The following is a 14,102-nucleotide window of genomic DNA, read 5'->3' on the forward strand; positions in this document are numbered from 1 at the left end:
AGTGCATCGACATAACTGCAGTGCAAATCGGCTAGGGCCCCATCTAACTGACTGGAATCAGCCTTTTTTGCGTGATCAGCCCAAACCTACGATGCCGAAAAATGCAGCCATATAAACATGATGAAACCCTCATTAAAGGGACACTGAAGTGAATTTGTCAAGCTCCCGGCTTTGCTTGCACTGCGTAGACTGGCTCAAATTGCCACACTTTTCCTCGTTTATCCGGTTGATAAGTCGGTAATTATTTTATAAAGTGGGAAAGAAGAAAAACTACCATGCACAGTCTGTGGCGGCCGCACCAACTAAAGGCTGTGACGTCTTGAGGAGGGGCACCGTGATTGGACGATGTCCAAGGTTAGCATTCGAACAAATTTTGGTTTCGGTTCTGTAAAACTACATGCTTGACATCCAACGGCATCGTTGGATGGGCATTCTTGATATCTCAGTAATCGTCGTACTGCGCTTATGCCATGTTGTCGGCTGTAATATGCCTAAGATAAGCCTCCTAGGACTGCTTGGCATTGTAGAAATCACTAGCCGAGGCCTACGCAGTGCATGAACGCCCTCCGCATCACCGCAGACGCTGAAATGCCATGCACTTTTCCCGCATATTCGGAGCTTGCCTCACCCATGCCCATATCGTAAAAAGCGTGTTCGCACCAGGCCAAGGGTCTGCCGATAATTGCCTGTGCCCACTGCCCGCAAGCCGACGGTGCTTGTAGCAACAGCACATCAACGAGAACTGGCTAGCGCGTCATTGTCAGTCTGCGCGCGTTCTGCGAACTCGCTCGTGGAGCAGTGACCGTTACGGCAAAAAAATGGTGAACTCAGGTTAGAAAACATTGGCCGCAAACGAAAAAATCAACTTACAAAAAAAAGCATGCACCCTGGGGGATTCGAACTTGCGACTTGCAAAACAAAAATTCTAGCGCTTTAGACCACTCGGGCACGAGCCAGCCTTGCCGAAGTGGGAAAAATAAGGTATATACACCCAGTTTACAACAAGTTTACACTTTTATTTAGTTTTAGCATTTCAAGTACTTTAGGTGACTAGTTGTTGTATAGCGCTCCTGCAGTAAGCGTCCCCCAAACTTCCACAATATCTCACGTCTAGCAATTGCATTTCTCTGACGGAAAAGCGTTCGCAGATGTGCGGTCGTGCTGCTGACCGCTGTGATTGTTCACCCAGCGCAAAAAAGTGCTTCCTGCTCCCTAGTTTTGCGCTGTACGGTAAAAGTTTCAGTTGATTTTATTTCCTTAGTACCTATATTGACTTTGCTGACTCTTCTCCCTCCTTGAAGTGGCATTAGATTTTCCTACTATAGCATGAAGTCAGCGAAGCGTCGCATGTGCACTTGTGCAGCGCTTGTGTGGAGCGACCCGGACTCAGAGCTCGATACAGCGTACAAACTAACAAAGTAAAGAAATGTGCATTCTTCCATTCACAAATGTGTTGTGGCTTATTTTTAACTGATCGAGCGAATTGCGACGACCCGTCGGTGGCCCGCGGACTAAACGTTGGGCCGACTGACTCGGTCGAGGAAGGTCGGTGAGCCGTGCAGTAGCGCAGCCAATTGCCAGCTCATCTCCTGCTGACGTCACACGAAAACGCCACAGAAAATGGGCAAGAGTGCAGAGAGGACAGCATTTTCGTATTGATTTTTCTTCTAAATAAATTTGCGTGAACGCACTCAGAGTGGTCAAAACATGGCCAATGGACTCCGGACTACAATTTGTGCTAGTAATCCCGCAATGTTTACAAATCTTTTCAGTTGCCGTTTAATGAATGAACGTTTTTCAAAAAAGGGTAACAAGTTTTGTACAGGGAACCACGTATTAGTGTCATTCGAAAGGCGCTTATTTCTGGAGGCTTACGCGTATGCTTGATCCTAATTTTTACGAAGCAAACTTCCTCCATGCACTTCCAACCTGAGTTATTGCCACAAAACCGCTTAGTGTAGCCAGCAGTAATTTACAACTGTGTGTAATCTGAGAGATATGCATCAGCACCTCCTCAACTTGCACTCAAAGCACTCTTCAGGAGGACACAACAATTTGGGAACACCACAAGCAACTTTACTTTCAGCGATACATTTCCAAAATTACTTCATATTGTGCTCAGGCCCACGGATTCAAATCACTGCCATAGGTCAACAGTGATCACAATGGCCCTTGTTGATGCCCTCCCTTCAGTTGAGCACGTTCCTGGAAACCGGATTTGTGAAGCTTCCAAGCGGCAGTTATATAGCGCATGAAAATGAGGAACTTCCGTACTGTTCAGAGACCATCTCGATGTTTTGTTTGTAGGCACTAAGGTGAGCTTGAAGCTTCCGGTAACTAATAAGAAAAAGAGGAGACAGAAGCAGCCACTGGTAGCTGCATTAAGAAATGAGTGCAGTGTGAGCCAGAGCTGTGCATGATGAGGTCTACGGAAACTTTCCTGGAGGACGATATGGGAGTGATGCCTATGGCTATGGTAGTGACCCAACTATCCACTTGTGACATTTGAGGGTGCCCAAATACTTCTCAGCGATTATGTGATCTTGATGAACGACCTCAAAAACGTTTTCCCAGGAAGAAAAGTGAGAAAACATGATTATCTTACTGTGGAGCCCCATTCTTGGTCTCGTGGAGAACAGTGGAATTCTTCGGAGCAACCTGACAACAAGTTCGAGAGGCAATGAAAATCTAGGCTGCCAGTGGCTTTCTAGGCACCCAGGAACGAAAATGTGGTCGCCCAGTTAGTGAAGTAATCAAGGCATCAATGATAGCATTAGCCTATCATGCAAAAAGGACACACTTCAAGGCCTCCAAAAGCGGCTGTTGTTGATGAAACAAAAGCGTTGCATAATCAGCGGAAGAGAGTGCTTGATTTAAAGTGTGGCTTCTCAATATTCGCAGCTTTGCGCCCTCGACACTGTGCTTAGGCAGGTGGAAGCGGTACACTCGCCCTAAATGTCTGCATGTGTCACCAGTATTTTAAATTAATGCTCCACTCCATTAACCTCAAGGAGGCAACTGTAGAACTCTTGACTATGACGTTCTGCCAACTTGATAATGAAGACTGCATTTTTGGCAATCGCCCGACCTGCTCAGGCACGGCTTGCACAGAGACTTCCAGCGAAGTCTGGCTGACGTCTTCAGGATTAAGGATGACACACATCAACCAATGGATCAGTAGAATACATTGTAATGCTGAGAGCATTGTTTTGACTACTGCAGAATTTTTTGCAAAGTTCATAGATATGTTGAACCATCTTAATGTCCACCATTTCATAAGTACCGTATTTTCCGGTGTATAAGTCGCACCTTTGTATAGGTCGCACCCCCCTCAAAATGACAGTTTTTCAAAAAAAAAAACGTATATAAGTCGCACCGTTGTATAAGACGCACCAATATATAAGACGCACTTGTTAATTAGGTAAACTCATAGTGAATCAGATCATTAGAAAGTGCGGCGAAAGTACATGTTTGTGGCGGCCGCCGCCTACTAACGCATCCCCCTGTAAGCAGGGCTAGACACGGGCATATAACATCCAAAGTCTGGACATAACTTACTTCTCAAAAATGGTTTATGGATACACACAGATGGCATGTACTTACGGACGGCGTTTATGCAAAACCATAGAAATCTTTTTCCTCAGACTCGCTAACAAATAATTCAGTATCTTCAGTGGGAGTTCCACCGGTGCATCACTGTCGTCCTCCGACTCTCTGGTGTCTTCTTCGCCAACATCGTTACCTCTCACGGACTGGATTACTCCGGCCTTTATGAACCCGGCTGCAACTGTTTTTTATTTATTCATTAACTCTCAAGGCCGAAGCATTACAGAGAGGAGCGGGTATACATCGTACAAAAATCAAGAAATACAGCAGATCAAAATTGTATGCACACAATGGCAGTCTGAAAACCATAAAAAGAAAGACTGCGTGATGTAAAAAAGAGGCAGGGTGGTTGTAACAAAAATGTTCACATGGTTGCGTCTTTGAATGACGCGCACACACAAAAAAGCTAACAAGAGAAAACACAGCTTAACTGAAATGGCGAATTTACACGAAATGGTTACAGAGGAAGTTTTTAAACAAAGTGACGTCAGTGATAGCAGCGATAGGGGCTGGAAGGTGGTTCCACTCATTTGCAGTTTTAGGGATGAATGATTCAAAGTACAAATTAGTGCAGGCGTAGGAACGCCCACTTTAAACTGATGGTCGTTGCGTGAGGAAACGTACGATGGCGGCTGGAAAAGAATGTTGCTAAGAGACGGGATAGAATGAAAAATCTTATGGCACAGGCAAAGGCGAGATACTTTACGCCGCAGTGAGCGAGTGGGTAAGTGAAGATTGGATTTCATCGAGGTAACACTGGACGTGCGATGGAAGTTTGACATGATAAAACGGGCAGAGCGATTTTGAATCGCCTCGATGCTGTCAACTAGACAATTAGTATGTGGATCCCAGACTGATGACGCGTACTCGAGTTTGGGTCGGACTAATGTTTGATAAAGCAAAAGTTTAAGGTTAGTCGGAGCCAAAGAAAAGTTTCTGCGCAGATAACCTAACGTGGGATTCGCGTTATTTGTAATGTAGTCGACATGTGTGTTCCAAGAGAGATAGTTAGAAATATACACGCCAAGGTACTTGTAGGAGGAAACCAGATCGAGATTGCTTTGGTTAAAGGGACACTGAAGTGAATTTGTCAAGCTCCCGTTTTTGCTTGCACTGCGTAGACTGGCTCAAATTAGCACACTTTTCATCGTTTATCCGGTTGACAAATCGGTAATTATTTTACAAAGCGCGAAAGAAGAAAAACTACCATGCGCGGTTTGCGGCGGCCGCACCAACTAAGGCTGTGACGTTAGGAGGAGGGGCGCCGTGATTGGACGATGCCCAAGGTTAGCAATCACACAAGTTTCGGTTTCGGTTTCGGTTCTGTAAAACATAACCAATGAGGTTGTTGGATGGGCGTTCTCAATAACTCAGTAATCATCGTACCGCGCTTCTGCCATGTTGTCGGCTGTAAAATGCACAAGATAAGCCTCCCAGGACGGCTTGTAGTCGTAGCATTCACTAGCCGAGACCTACGCAGTGCATGAACGCCCTCCGCGTACCCGCAGACGCCCAAATGTCATGCGCTTTTACCCCCTATTTGGAGCTTGCCTCCCTCATGCCTGTATCGTAAAAAGCGTGTTCGCACCAGGACAAGGATCTGTTCATTCTGGCCTGTTCCCACTGCCTGCAAGCAGTCGGTGCTTATGGCAACAGCACGCCGAGAACTCGCTAGCGCGCCAGTGCCAGCCTGCGAGCGTTTTGTGAACTAGTTCGTGTAGCCATGAACGTTGCGGCCCAAAAAAAGGTGAACTCAATATAGAAAACATCGGCGGAAAACAAAAAGTTAACTTACAAAAAAAAAAAGCACGTACCCGCGGGGATTCGAACTCGTGACTTGCAAAACATTTTCGGTGATATACCCGGCGCCCCAGACCACTGAGCCACGGAGCGGGACGTGGAGGCTGTGCTAATATAGGGTATATATTGTACAACCGGTTTACACTTTTATTTAGTTTTGGCATTTCAAGCAGCTTAGGTGACTATTTGTTGTACTGCGATCATGCAGTAAGCGTCGCCCGAGTTTCCACAGTAGCTCACGTCTAGCAATTGCATTTCGTAGACGGAAAAGCGTTCGCAGATGCGTAGTCGTGCTGCTGACCGCTGTGCTTGTTCGCCCAGCGCAAAAAAGTGCTTCCCGCGCCCTAGTTTTACGCTGTACGATAAAAATATCAGTTTATTTTATTTCCTTAGTACCTATTGGCGGTGAGCGCGACCACGGGCGGCGCTGCAAAGGGCGTCTTCGTGACGTCAGCTTAGGGATTCTCGCATTTGTCGTCTGCTTCACTCGGGCTCGCTCTACCTGCTGTTTCTTTGCGCTCGGTCGACTTTTGATGTTTGTCCGCACCAGATTTTTCGTATGCGCAACTTTTTTTACAATAAAAGACTTACAATCGCATACACTAGCTCAAGGCGTGATTTACAGTATAGTTTTCGACACGGCTTCGGAAGAAACACTGATGGCGTGGCCACATTCCTGCGAAGCCGATCTTGGGCGGAGAGTCGGAGCTATAGGCGTCAGCTTCTATATTCCCAAATCTTTCGAACAAAGGGAACATCCAGAGTCTAAAAACCGACAACAGCGAAATGCAAGACCAAAACAAACTTCAGGCCTGGGGCTCTCGGCTTTGGCAGAAGGCACTATGATTCCTGGTAATCGATCGTATGTAAGGTAAAACGGTTTTTTGCAACCTTGCCGAACGCTCGAAAGTATTGTATCACATCACTTTACGCTGTCATAGCATGAAAGTGTGCCGACATGCACTATGGGGCGCAAAAATGTAGGTTGAGTTCTAAATAACTTACGGTGTGTATAGGCGCGTGCTGGTGCAGGCTTCTAACCAGTATGGATGCTTTTTGATCAGAACGCGTAACAATTACGTTAAAAATACAGCAACAATATGTTTCTTCAGACCTTGACGGACATTTCGGTACATATTTCTCACAGCCATGCCTTCCCAATATTCAGATATGCTCAATAGTAACACTGCACTCAAGAGTACGAGGAGGAAGCGGAGGAGGAGAAAACTTTTGCAGTAAAATCGAGCTGGTTAGTGGGCGGGATCCTCAGTCCAGGACAGAGAGTAAGAGTAATTTTCTTCAGTTCATGGAACATCACCCCGAGTAGGCCAGGATTTGTTCTTTACGCCCGAAGGGGTTGGAAAACAATAAATAGCTGCTTGGAGATATTCATAGGTTATGATTCTTCATAATACTGAAACCCGGCACGTACACTATTTCTTGCGTTTCTTAGAGAGTATATCAAGCATTCGACGCTGTAATCATGTAATAACTGTTCGGGTTGAGATTCAGTTCATTAGTTACGATAGAAATTCGGTGTGGAAAAGTCGCCTTCGAGTACTCTGGACAACGTCGTCTGCGCCGTTTCGCGGTGACGTAGGACAAACCTTCTCATTGCATTTCCATGTGAATAAACGCACGCTGCGAATATGCACGTTGTACGCAGCCATACCTAAAGCCAATTTCTGAAGAAGGTAGTGTATCCCTTACATCCTGGAGAAAATATCCACACAAACTATGTGCGCCTCTCAAACATCCACAAACCTCCTAATAAGATATGTGTGACGGTGCAGGAAAATTAATTCGTTGGGCATAGGAAAAACATTCACCTGATAGAAGTCAACAACAACGAAAGAAATAGAAGACAACCGCTTTGTTTCCTGCTTTGCGATGCGCATGTATGGACGCGCCGCTTGGTGGGTAGCATTACACTGTTGAGTCTCCATAAGAACATCTCGAAAATACTTTAGGGGAGCCTACACATTTTGCATACCTATCGAGGAGCTCTGAGCCCTGAACCTCGCAAATAAGCTAGAAAAGACGAGTTACGCACGATTATCTGACCGATGCTCTGAAGAAAGTTGGTCTCTCTCTTCTCGTTCGTTGCAAACTTGTGCGGTATACAGCTTGCAGTTATTAAGAGTTGTCAGAAGGTGGGAAAATAACTGAATTACTGAAAATACGCTTTTTCATGCCCTACAAGATCGAAGCGGGTGATATTTAGCTTAGGCTTTGCTGCCCCTTACAAGCGCACCACAGCGACGCCAGTGCAGCAGCGGCGCAAGTGTAGCAGATGACAGCGGCGCGAGTCCCTAAGCTGACGTCAGAGCCAGGGGGCGCCACTCAAACATCTCACCGCCAATATTGACTTCGCTGACTCTTCTCCCGCCTTCAAGAGGCCTTATATTTTCCTACTGCGTACCAGTCAGCGAAGCGTCGCATGTGCGCTTGTGCAGCGCTTGTGTGAAGCGACCTTGACTTGGAGCTAGATACAGTGTACAAACAAACCAAGTAAAGAAAGGCACATTCTTCCATTCACAAACGTGTCCTGGCTTCGTTTCAAGTAAGCGAACGAATTGCGACCAAGCAATTTTTTTTAACCTCCTTGATTGCGACGACCTGCCGGCGGCCGGCGAACGAAACGCTGGGCCGACTGACTCTGTCGGCCGGGGAGCCGTGCAGTAGCGCAGCCGTGGCGCAGCCAATTGCCAGCTCATCCCCTCCTGACGTCACACGAAAACGCCACAGAAAATGGGCGAGCGTAAAGAGAGGAGGACAGCATTTTCGAATGAGTTTTTCTACTAAATAAAATCGCGTAAACGCGCATAGAGTGGTCGAAACATGGCCTGGGGACTCCGGACTACAATTTGCGCTAGTTATCCCGCAATGTTTACATATCACTTCAGTGTCCCTTTAAGTGTGTAGTCGCACGGTACATTATGAGAAATACAACGGGAAATTCACATAGCCTTGCATTTAGTAACGTTTAGTTTCATTAACCATGTGTCGCACCATGATGAAATCTGATCCAGGTCTGTCTGAAGGGCAACTTTATCTGCGTTAGTCCGGATTTCACGGTAAATTACACAGTCATCGGCAAATAGTTTGATAGATGATGAAATGTCATTAGGTAAATCGTTGATGTAAATAAGAAATAGTAAGGGACCAAGAACTGAACCTTGCGGAACGCCGGACGTTACAGGGCTAGTCGGGGAACAGTGGTCGTTAGCAGTTACGAACTGGGTGCGGTTAGATAAGAAACATTCAATCCACTTTAAGACATTAGCATCGATATTTAGCGTGTTTAGTTTCAGAAGAAGTAACTTGTGGCAGACGGTATCAAAGGCTTTTGAAAAATCTATGAAGACACAGTCAACAGTAGATGAACGATCAGCGGCAGAGAATAAATCGTTAGTGAAGGCCAGGAGCTGTGTCTCACATGAATAGGATTTCCTAAACCCGTGTTCGTGAATACTAAAGAAGGCGTTACTTTCAAGAAAACTCACGACGTGAGTGTAAATTACATGTTCGAGAAGTTTGCATGGTACACTGGTGAGTGAAATTGGGCGATAATTCCCGGGACTATGAGTGTTTCCTGATTTAAACAAGGGAACCACCTTGCCCACCTTCCAGTCCTCTGGGAGAACACCCTCTTCTAATGACAGATCAAAAAGTTTCGGCAGTATAATTGAGGAATAAATGTCAGTGTTTTTTAAAAATTTAGAAGAAATACCATCGACGCCTGGTGACGACGAAATTTTTAAATTTTGGATCAACTTGCGTATGCCGGCCCACTCAATGTGTACAGAATTCATCACAATGAAGTCGCGAGCTCAAATGCCTGGAAGGGCGGTCGGAGTAGTGCTCGTAAAGAATGAAGAAAATGCATGGTTAAGGGCAGTACAAACATGTTCACTGGAAATTATTTCGTCCGTGTCGGTGGTAAGTTCAATCTGTTTCTTATCACTCCCGTTTACGACCTGCCAAAATTTGTGGGGATTGTTTTGCAGAATTGACGGTAGCGTTTGCTGAAAAAAAGGACTCCTTTGCCGCGGATAAAGCACGCCCGTATTCATCGGCTACATTTTTGTAAACCTCCCATCTTTCAGATGAATTAGAACGCTTGGCTTGGCGGTAAACACGCTTCTTTTTGTTGGACAAGCGTTTTATTGTTGGCGTGAACCACGGTGATTGACTGTTACTTGCAATTTCGCGTTGCGGTATGTACTTGTTAACAAGTTCGGCAACTTTATTTTTAAACAGCATCCAGTTATCGTTGACAGATCTTTGGGTAAAGTCTTCTAGAAAAACAGAGGTGAAATGTTCAAGTTCGGTGTTAATGGCTCCGTAATCAGCTCTACTGTAGTCCCTGAATCGCTTTTTACTTTTTTGTTTACGGGGCGATGCGCAGGGGAGGTTGAAAACGATGGCTTCGTGATCACTGAGGCCTGGCAAAACAGAAAGCGATTGCACGAGATCGGGGTGAGAAGTTAGAACTAAGTCTAAAGTTGAAGCGCTTGAATGTGTAATGCGAGTGGGGCACATAACAAGCTGCGTTAAATTGAATTGCGTGCATGTGTTAAGGAAGCAGGCGCTTTCAGAGGAGCCAGAGCCAGGCGATAAATGGGAGCTGTTCCACGAAATATCAGGAAAGTTAAAATCGCCTAGAATTAGAATTGGTGTAGCGGGGAACCTCACGTGCAAGTTGCTTAAGACGTCATGAAAGTCACTGGAAAAACCAGATGGCGCATTCGGAGGACGATAACATGCACACACAATGACATCTTTGTGATTTATGCGCATTCGAACGCACACCAATTCAAGGGAACATACAATAGGAATTTTAAAAGACATGAATTCCTCTGAAACAGCGATCAAGACACCGCCACCAGAACGCGAGCCACGGTCACACCTAAAAAAGGAAAATTTTTTGTCGCACTGCAGGATCTCACGGTTTTCAACTTTTGACGACAGCCAGGTTTCGGTCAAAACTACCACATCAGAGAGGCACGTGTTTACTAACGAAGACAAGGCAGAAATGTAGAAATGGAGTCCGAAGACCCATTTGGCCACCTCTCCAAACGTCGCGCGTCTCTTGTATGCTGTCGTAAATCAGCGCAATAAAGGTGTCATGGTGGGTGGAACTGACACGACGGGAAGCGGCACAAAAATCAAAACTTATCTCCACGTTGTCATTTGAAAAATTAGCAGCACGTTTACCTCCTTCAAAGTAACTGTCTGTAATTATTCATGACCTGCATTTTGTTTTTGCAACCCAGTTTGATGTTACTTTGAATTTATTCTGAACTGTAGTTACTGCGCATGGCCTAAAGTGGCGCGTGGTTGTCGCAGGCCATTATCATTCTTTTTGATTAGGAAAAGCTGAAAATTCTTTGGTGCAATGTCCCGAAGCGACATATGGGCTATGAGAAATGCCGTACCGGTGGACTTGGGATTGATTTACACCAAAGACCTGTGTCTCAGCATGCGCTGGCCATGCGCGGCCGCCGCGAATCAGATTTATTCCGTACATAAGTCGCACCGGTGGATAAGACGCACCAACGAAAATTTCAGAAAAAACCGCGACTTATACACCGGAAAATACGGTAAGCAGCAAGCCAGCTACTTCCGATACCTTAAAGCCAACTTAAGTCAGCACGCGGCCATCATAGTGATGAAGTATGCAGAAAATTATAGCTTTATAGTTCCAAACGAGCCACAGTCATACCACTGCGTCAACTCAGGTTCAACTGCACCTGCACAGGTTTCTGTGCACTCTTGCAGTTATTTCTGACTGTTTGGAGAATGGCACAGTTGCAGTACACACATTTCCGAGCACAATGCTTGGGAAACAGAAAGATCTGCATCAGCTACAAAATTTAATATTTCTCAGACAGGACTTCTTAACAATACAATAATAAAAAGAACTTAGGGAATTTTTGCTACCACGAAGTGGAGTATAAACTTAAAGTGTCGGCAGAATGAAATTTCTTTTCCACACCACACGGCAAAAGTGCATGTGACGGCATCAGAGGCACACCTAAAGACCTTGCACTGAGAGGAAGTTTCGAGAGACCTTTTCAGGATCAGATTTTTTGCCAAAGGACCCGTATGGTGGGGTAAAGACAATACAAAGGAATAACAGTAATCCGGGTCCCATGTTTTAAAGTACAAGATACAAGAATGCAACTTGGTTCAAGATTAGCCGTGGCAATTCCAGTCAAAGGTGCGCAACAGTTACACCACTTCAGATGAGCTACGCTTTCATTACTTTGTGCGGCCGTTACATCCTACTCAAGCTCCAAAAAAAGTTCAGGCAAACAACCAAAAATGAAAACTAGGCTGGATTCTTTGATGCTGTATATTTAACTGGGAAGGAATTGAACATCTGTGGATGAAAAACAAGGCAAAAGGGACAAGTGGCTAAAAATTTTATGTTTGCTGTAAAAGGTATCCTGCCCTGATGTCTGTGGGCCAGGTTAAGTGTGGTGCAGAGGGGGAAACGAGTCTGTGATTCTTCTTCCTCGACATCACACAGTCAGATCAGGCTCGCTGCTAACTGCTGCTGCAAAATGCTCACTTCCCTTAATTGACTGTGCGTAGACCCATTAATAAAAAAGTGGGAAATTAGCCGAATTATGCTGTTTATGGTGCATTTTTGGTGGTGTCAAGTGACACAATTAATGTTCATTTAGCAGCGAGCCAGATGAGCTCATTCCTGCCGCATAAAAGTTCGTAGGCACGTAGGCGTCCCGAGTTGGGGACACAGTTCCGTAGTGGACATAAGTGCGGCTAATTGCAAACTTAAAAAAAATCTCGCCTGTAACGAAATTTATTTGACTGCAATTTTCTAAATGAAAGGCTAAAGAGCGGGTGCGTATAATGAGCTGTCTCAAGTAATTTACCTGTTATGATTTGGTGCTTTATGTAAGTCTAAAGTTTGGCTAAAACCTATTTTTTTACATTTTTATAAGCAGTTAGCCTAAAAAGTAGTCTGTAATCAACCTAAATTATATTTAGTACGCACTCAAAGAATATATCATTGCACGATGAAAATATTAGGTCTGAAGCTTTATGACGCCTTTGCAAAAAATTGTGAAAATGCGTCATTTCTTGCGTTTTTACTTAACAAATACAACACTCATGGTGCGACATCAAACAGCAAGACAAGTGGAAGGTTCTAAAATATTTGTCATTCTACATAGTTTCTTTATTTAAAATTTATTATGTCTAACCATATTTTTCATGTTTGCAGAAACTTCAAGGAATTCTCACATGACTGCAAAATTTTTTGATGAAAATTGGCAAGGGTCGATTTTGGAGCTGGGACATTTCGTGTGGATTGACCCTGCTATATTTTCTGTATAACTACCGTATTTTCCGGTGTATAAGTCGCGTTTTTTTTTTCTGAAATTTTCGTTGGTGCGTCTTATCCACCGGTGCGACTTATGTATGGAATAAATCTGATTCTCGGCGGCCGCGCGTGGCCAGCGCACGCTGAGACACAGCTCTATGGTGTAAATCAATCCCAAGTCCACCGGTACGGCATTTCTCATAGCCCATATGTCGCGTCGGGACATTGCAACAAAGAATTTTCAGCTTTTCCTAGTCAAAAAGAATGATAATGGCCTGCGACAACCACGCGCCACTTTAGGCTATGCGCACTAACTACAGTTCAGAATAAATTCAAAGTAACATCAAACTGGGTTGCAAAAACAAAATGCAACTCATGAATTATTACAGACAGTTACTCTGAAGGAGGTAAACGTGGTGCTAATTTTTCAAATGACAGCTTGGAGATAAGTTTTGATTTTTGTGCCACTTCCCGTCGTGTCAGTTCCGCCCACCATGACACCTTTATTGCGCTGATTTACGACAGCATACAAGAGACGCGCGACGTATGGAGAGGTGGCCAAATGGGTCTCCGACTCTTCGGACTCCATTTCTACAAAAACAGTTGTAGCCAGGTTGATAAAGGCCGGAGTAATCCAGTCCGTGAGAGGTAACAATGTTGGCGAAGAAGACATCAGAGAGTCGGAGGACGACAGTGATTCACCGGTGGAACTCCCACTGAAAATACTGAATTATTTGTTAGCGAGTCTGAGGAAAAAGATTTCGATGGTTTTGCATAAACGCCGTCTGTAAATACATGCCATCTGTGTGTATCCATAAACCATTTTTGAGAAGTTATGTCCAGACTTTGGATGTTATATGCCCGTGTCTAGCCCTGCTTACAGGGGGATGCGTTACTAGGTGGCGGCCGCCACAAACATGTACTTTCGCCGCACTTTCTAATGATCTGATTCACTATGAGTTTACCTAATTAACAAGTGCGTCTTATACAACGGTGCGACTCATATACGTTTGTTTTTTGAAAAACTGTCATTTTGAGGGGGGTGCGACTTATACAAAGGTGCGACTTATACACCGGAAAATACGGTAAGCCTCGCAGTTTTGGAGGTTTTAATTAACTTTTATACTGCACCAGAAAATGAACTAATCAAACTTAAAATCACCTGTATCAAGCCCTTTTTGTTTATGTATTTGTGTACATAAAATGAATAAAGTTTACATATAATTTCCACTACCAGAAAAGAATTAGTATGGCCTAATTAAAGTTTTTTTTTTCAGAGAAAATTTAAAGCACTAGACTTGCAATGTGATTTGTGGATATATAACCTGCTGCCACACCTTCG

At 44.6% G+C, this 14,102-nt stretch overlaps 1 protein-coding gene across 8 annotated transcripts in view; it reads left to right on the top strand.

Moving 5' to 3' along the window:
* Positions 1-14,102, top strand: part of LOC144158350 (uncharacterized) — a 147,825-nt gene that overhangs the window by 23,785 nt on the left and 109,938 nt on the right. The gene's annotated exons all lie outside the window — the stretch shown is intronic.

This window comes from Haemaphysalis longicornis, unplaced genomic scaffold (genome assembly GCF_048455015.1).
Source record: "Haemaphysalis longicornis isolate Haplotype H1 unplaced genomic scaffold, Haemaphysalis longicornis Haplotype H1 scaffold_10, whole genome shotgun sequence".
Taxonomy (NCBI): domain Eukaryota; kingdom Metazoa; phylum Arthropoda; class Arachnida; order Ixodida; family Ixodidae; genus Haemaphysalis; species Haemaphysalis longicornis.